Here is a 7,477-nt window from a genome sequence, read left to right as displayed (position 1 = left end):
TATATGAATGTATGTTTTGTACAAAGAAAAGTTGCATTTCAGACTGGAACAAGTTCATTTCTTAAGGGCTGAGTTTAAAATGATTAAACAAATTAGAAATTTCATGAACAGAACTTGAACTTTGTCAATTAAAACAGGATGCTGTCTTCAAAGGAAAATGCCAAATCGGATGAGGGGAAGCCGTGTGCGAGTGCAACGTGATTATCTGAGTAAAAGCTCCATGTAATAGTTGTGCTATGTATTTAAACTTGTCGAGACGGCTTACTTTATTGGAGGCTTGCAGTGGCCTGCTTCCTTTCAGAAGTATGTGTCCTAACACCAACCTGGAAATAAATGTACACTAAAAAAAACAAGTGAACTAAAAATACAAAATCTGTGAGCAATTTTCCTCACAAAAAGTCTATTTTACTTCCAAACACATAGGTGCTACTTCATGTGCCCATTTGACCCACATTCATGTGACACATACAAGTTATTACAGTAAACATGTCACCTTGTTAACAGCTGTTCATCGCTGCTATCAGCGCCATCTGCCGAGACCCTGAGAAGCCTTTCACTATCAGCTAATTAGTACAGTGAACAAAAATAAATATATATATATATATATATATATATATATATATATATATATATATATATATATATATATAACCAAGACAATTCAGCAAAGAAAACACAAACCGCGGGAAAAACCCAATTAAAGAAAGTAAGTGTAACACAAAATAAGAGCATCGGTGTGACGGCTAGCAACACTTAGCCAGAGAGACGTGAAAGCGCTTCAAAGCATTTTGCACACAACTTCAGCCAATCAGGGTCAAAAATGAGGAACCATTTTGACAGGGTCCATCCAGCTTGACGGGACGTTGGTTGATAACTTTAATGTTTGCAGTTATTCTTGGTTGCAGTTACACATCAACACGGAGAGTAACCGGACAACCAGCCAGTTTGTGTGCTTCTGTGATGCAAAGTTTTACTTTCCCTCACAAATAAAATCTTTCTATCCTGACCGAATGAAAAATATTAACCGTTAATATTACTGTTAATAATATCAACTGCACAATTAAGAGCTAAACAAAGATGGTGGCCCGGAAAGGACATCTGCTTTATACCCTCTTCTTTCTGCCGTTGTGCAAAATGAGCAGGCCGTCACGGCACTGCTCACTGTATCCAGGCGCCGCAGCTCGGTAAAACAGAACATAACTTTAATAGTTCATCCGGAAATGTCCATCAACTCACATGATGTTCATCCGCGGATGCAGTTTGCCTCGTTGTCGAGATATCTTAGGAGGTTCAACATTTCTATTTCAGGGCTCTTGGCCGTGTTGATGAAGGTCGTGTGACGTAACCAAAAGCTCCAGAACAGCTTCTAAATGAATTTACAAAAGTTGTCGTTGTTTCTAGTTAAGAGGACGAGGACCAGAAGGGAATTACATTTTGATAATCGGGATGCACAGATTACTTTAAAGCTCATGTGTATTTCAGTCATTAGCATCAAACTGGGAACTTCTCCACAGTTTGTGGTCGAGTGTGATGAAGATGTTGAGTTGTATAAATACTTTTCAGTTTACACAAATGCAAAAAAGAAATAATAATTAGACTAGTGTCAGCTCATCACTTTCCTGAGTTAATGGTGAATTTATATACGATGTATCTTGTGTTACTGTAGGTATTCATTGAATACAATTTATTCTCCAGCATCGTATTCTCCAAGGAACAGACAGGTTGTTGTATTTGGCAGAATTTAATGAGGGAAAATATAATTTGTATAAAACTGAAAAAGAGCACAACACACATGCCTACAATAATACATCATTATGCAGTTGACAGTAAACTAACAATCACCAATACTGTATTCAAACCAAAGAAATATTAAGCTAAACATGTTAATATAAATGTAAACAGTAGATGACTTACGGATAAAGCCGATTCTGGAGACTTTAAGGCGAGGATTGCACAGAATCTAAACTTAGATTCTCACTCTGTGAGTTCATGGGTAAAAGGAACTTCCTGAACGTCACTTCCAGTTATTCTGTGTGTTTACGATTAGCTTACTTCGTGCAGCCATTTGCAATCGCCACTAGGTGTTGCTAGAGGGCACATAAAATATACAAATACACTGGTTCCAACACACTCCCCGCCTGGCATATTAAGATATATGCCACTATGTACATATTACTCACAGTCCTTTCTAGAACAACCGCCATCGCACCAACTATATGAATGTGGTTTTGCAGTGAGTTGACACTCAGCGACTCATCCCACCTATGGCCTTGCCCTCAGCAAGCTTTGGACTGTGAGACACGTCATTGTCATGATGTCACTAGTCTAGACTGCTCTGTTATTGACCTCCATGCTGCGGAGACTGGTGAGTTGAATGAGAACTTGTTGCCGTTTCCATGTCTTCCAGTCCGTCTTTACTGGGAATAGGATTCACCACAATTCACATTGGCCACTGATTTATTTTTGTCTGGCCTTCATCAGAGCTATGTCTCCTTCTTTGAGATTGGGTTTCGGTGCTTTTTGAACCCAGCTTGTCTTCATTACATTACATTACATTACATTACATGTCATTTAGCCGCAATTGGCCCTTGGGCCGCAAGTTTGAGACCCATGCTGTAAAGCTTAACCAATGAGAAGAGAATATTGCAGAAGCGCTAAAGATATCAAATGAAATGTTTGTCGAAGTCTGTTCTGAGGGAACGTAATGCTGCGTTCACACCAAAAGTGTTGCGAATATTCGCAACACTTTTGGTAAGAGACGGGGAACTCCGAACAGGGTAGCTGTGAGTGGGCTGTGGATTGCGGAACCCTGGAAGCCCTCGGCCGAGAATTTGACTCTGTATCAGAAACGTTATTAGTTGTTATTAGTATTGTTTTTTTATTATAACTTTTCGTCTCCGGACTTTTCTTCGGGCTCACACCCAACGGTTTTTGAACACAACAGTGGCCATCCTAACAGTCGCCCTGCTGTTTGATTCCTACTGTATTACCACTTCAATGTGATTCTGTTTATAAATATACAAAGTGGATGACTCGTAAGTATCATTGATGGGTTTGCACTATGAATGCTTTAGAAAGAAAAAATCCAGACATGCATTTCCCAGCTGTAAAAGATTCTAAAGTTTGTAATATCTCTTGCAATAACTCAGCATTTTGCTTTTTCTATTACCTGCTTCTGCTGCAGAAAGTAACACCAGCGCTAAAAAAAATAATAGTGTTCCGTTCCCAGTGATAAGGAGTTTCACTCTGAATGAATGGAATACGTTTAGGGAGTTCATCTCAAGGTGAGATAGCTACACTGTATATATATATATATATATATATATATATATATATATATATATATATACACACTCTGTGTGCAGTATTTCTCATTCTAGGCTCTCCCTGAAACTAGTTTTCCAGTCACAGCTTTTGAGTTCCACATAACAAGAGTTAATATATAATCTGTAGCTTGTATTGCAATAATAATGACAATCATGTGTTGTATACGGTTTTGTTTACTTGTTATGAATCAGATATAGTGGTTACATCGTCCTTTTGCAGAGTCATTGGGAATGAAAAGAGAGCAAAGACAGACATTTTTTTTTTACAAAAGCAATTAGCCTTTTTTAATCTTACATTGCATTGAAAATGTACATAATAGATTCATACATTTTACAAATAATTTCATCATAAAAATATATTTCTGTACAAAACACTTTTTTATTCTATATTTCGTCTTTTTTTTCCTCTTCTTTTTCAAATGGTGAATATTTTCAATGTCCCCAGGCAGGAACAGCTTTAAGTCTTTCAAATCACATGGGTCTTATTGCGGTCAGTCAGTAGGAAAAGCTTGTGGCAAAATAGACTGAAGCTTAGAAAAAAATGACTTCTGATGAAGGGGAGCGCTTGAGCAGGTATGTGCGTGTGAGCCTGTATGTTTGAAAGAGCGAGCATGTGTGTGTGTGTGTGTGTGTGTGTAGATGACGGGGAGGGTCCCATGGTTTTTGGTAGGCACTGTGTCAGATCCATACCGAAAAAAACAACAACAGCAACGACAACAACGACAGCGGCAACAATCAATCCAAACTGTAATAAGCAACAATGTGACCATAGCAATGAATTACAGGCCGTGATAAACATGGCAGCCTCAGTTACCACTGATTTTAAATCAGGAATGATTTTGAAAAGGAGTTTTCTGTCAGCCGGCGCCTGTGCTCAGGGCAGCAGGGGTTCTAAAAGTAAAGTGACATCCAAACTCATTAAAAACCACTGGTGTTCATCAAGTGTGGGCCCAAAACTCACCTACTTTAGTTGTAAACCTTTAAACCAGGCTCTTCAAAACAAGTATATATATATTAATTTATTTCCTGAAATGTGCACCAAAGCTGAAAAACAGGGACCCATGCTCATTGATCCATGAATTCCTGTCATGTGTGGACTAATTAATATAGGCATGGAATATGTTGCATTCTCAGGCCCAGCTCTTACAATATGACATCACTATATGGATGTTATGCATGGTTTCACACTAAATCAAGCAACTCCTCTTCACTTACATCACATGGAACTATCAGGAACGCCAACAACATGTGCAACAGCGGCCTCCAGTGGCCCACAGCAGCTACATACAGGGAAGGTTGCCAGCAGAGTTTCAAAGAGTTTGCGGTGCATCAGATGTGAAAACATTACCAGCCAAGCAACACTGAGCGGAGATTATAAGGCTATATTTTCATGAAATAAAAATAAGCAAAAGCGAGGGGAAATATTGAATTTCAGTGGCCCCGGTTATGTGTATGGATTTACTCAATTGGTCTTCTGGACAGTCCGACGCTTCAGTGTTTCTGAAATAAATGACGTTCAAGGCCTTTTAGCTTTTGTACACAAGCAAAACACTGTGATTAAAATCTACTGTGCAATACTTAGGAATTGCCAAAGGTAGTATAAACTGTTTTTTTTTTTTTAAACAACTAAAATTGAAGGCTTAAAAATAACGTGCGACGATTAATAATGGATGTGTATTTTAGTACAAGGACACATTAAGTCTTGAAAACCCCTAAAACAGAATGAATTTGGACCTCAGACATTTCAGTATTGTTTTTCGAGACATCTTTAACACAGGGAGAACCAAGACTTTACAGAGATTTTGTAAACAAACAAGGTTAAAACTTGTATATTTCGCTTTAGAGAATAATTAGATAATAATTTTAGTAATAGTTCACAAACTAACCCATTGAAAACACCCTAAAATGTATGATGAAAAACTACAAACATGAACCGATACACACATTTTCTACATGGGTCGAAACATCTTGTACATACACCATCGTCCACAAACTACATGTTGGGCAGTTCACAATCAGTTACTATTATTATTATTATGAATATTATTTTCATCTCTTGTGGCCTTGTCAGAGATTTCAACTCGAGTCAGAACTGGATATGATTTGGCCATGTGTAATCAACGAGTGCCTTTAATTTGTTGACATCTATGAGTTTTGATGTGCAAATGTCTGTGGCTTCATATCACCAGTTTGGTTAGAAAACAAAGCCGTTATTCCAGCAGATCATTAAAAAGTTGTCTGTGTCACTATGGTTACCTTTCTGGCGAAGGGGCAAAACAAATGTCCCGAGCATTTGATGACACGGCAACTTTAAAGAGCATGATTGTTGCTGGCAAACCTTGCATCTCAACAATAACGACAATAACAATACCACTGACACCCGTGGAAAGACAGTGATAGTGGGAGGAACTTCACGTTACACAGGATATTAAAATAAACCAATTCCATGTCAGAAAGGAAAATACTGTGTGTGGCTTCTGTGAACAGCACATAGTTGTAGTATCTTTTGTTCTGACGGTTCTTTTTTGTTCTCGCTAAAGACTCTCTGCTGTAATCCGTCTTTCTCCTTCAACCCCCATCCCCCCTGTGGTAAATATATAGCACAAAAATATAGGTGGTGAATGCTCCCGAATATATATGCAATAGATTTACAGATCAGAAGATTCTGCAGCAATAACAAAGAAAGAAGATAAGCACTCGCAGAGTGCAGAATTACAGTGGAACTGGGTCCACACTCGCAGGGCTACGACCCTGCCGGTCTTTCTTTAAGCCTGTCTGTCAACATGTCTGTGTGTCCTGTGATCGGCCTGTCTCTGGGTCCGCCCCTCTATAAACCTGTTAATCTGTGTTTAAACCTTAAATCTGTCTGTGGAGTAATGGACGGTGGTCTGCAACAGTCTTAAGACCCTGCTTGTCTTGAACCTGTCTGTCGAACTGTTCTGGTCTCGACACCATCTGTCTTTCTGTCGACAGATTTGTGTTGGTGTGTGTACCTGTCATCTCCTCAGTCTGTCATTCATCCTGTCAGGTTCTCTCTGACCTTTCTATCTGTCCCTGTGTTAGTCCATCTCTCAGTGGGGAGACAGATGGTGCTCCTGTAAAATGTGCTTTAGTGCCAGAGCTTTCTGTTTCTCAAAGTCTTTTTCTTTGTTAGTCCATCAGAGTCCTCTGTATCCATTCAGCGCCTTTCGCATCACAATTCATTTAAATTCACAGGATCAGGATCCTCCTTCCTCAAGGCCATATTCTGTCTGATCTGATTCGTTATGGAGAGGGAAAGGTTGACCTCTCTCAGCAGTGGATTTCATGTTAGACAGTGTCTGGTGGGCTGTGTTATGATTCTAAGATCCTGTCTTTTCTCTTGATGACTCGTTACTCTTCTTCCAGTTCACTTCGGGGTTGTCTCTGCCTCTTCTGCCTCCTTCTCTTATCCATCAGATGAGGCAGTCTCTTCTCATCTGTTCTATTAGTGCTAGCTCCCCCTTAGACTCCTTTTAGTTTTGCTTTGCTCTAATCCAAGTTCAGTTAGGAATATAGCTCCGTCTCCAGGGCTGCCCTTATCCTTTGCTAAGGAGCTAGCCTCTCTTCAAAGCAACGCTTGCCACTGTCTGCTAGCATTAGCCGTTTTAGAGTCCGCTTTTATAGAAAAAGACAAGAGACTGGTAAAACGAGCCTCTGGTTGCCATGGAGACAGGAGGTTGTCCTGTTTGTTTGCTAGGGTGTAGCATTCAGAAGCTCCTGTTCGGTGTGGTTTACTGATGCTCTCCTGGTGACGGCGTCTTTCACTGTCAGATTTAAAAAGAGGTTTCTTCGCTTCACAGTGTCACACTTTCCCATTTGTGGCCATTTTGCTTCTGTGCTCCTCACACTAAGGATTTGTTCAGTACAGTTGAGGAGACAAGGCGGTACGAATGAAATCAACCCATTTGTGTAGTGCAGTTTATCTCCGTGATGTATAACCCGTGGCCAGAGCGCTGATGATGTGCTCTCTCTCTCACCAGGCAAGGACTAGCGGTCACAGAGCTGAGAGCGTCTCTTTCAAAGCTCTGTGTGTAATAGAAAACTGGGTTATGGTGACATATGATAACCGACGAGCAGGTCATGGCTTAATCATTACTATTGGTGTTAGAGAGAGGGATTGGGGTTAAATA

The sequence above is a fragment of the Cyclopterus lumpus genome, chromosome 11 (assembly GCF_009769545.1).
Source record: "Cyclopterus lumpus isolate fCycLum1 chromosome 11, fCycLum1.pri, whole genome shotgun sequence".
NCBI classification, from domain to species: domain Eukaryota; kingdom Metazoa; phylum Chordata; class Actinopteri; order Perciformes; family Cyclopteridae; genus Cyclopterus; species Cyclopterus lumpus.
The sequence above is the reverse complement of the archived record's forward strand: the minus strand, read 5'-3'. Positions refer to the sequence as shown.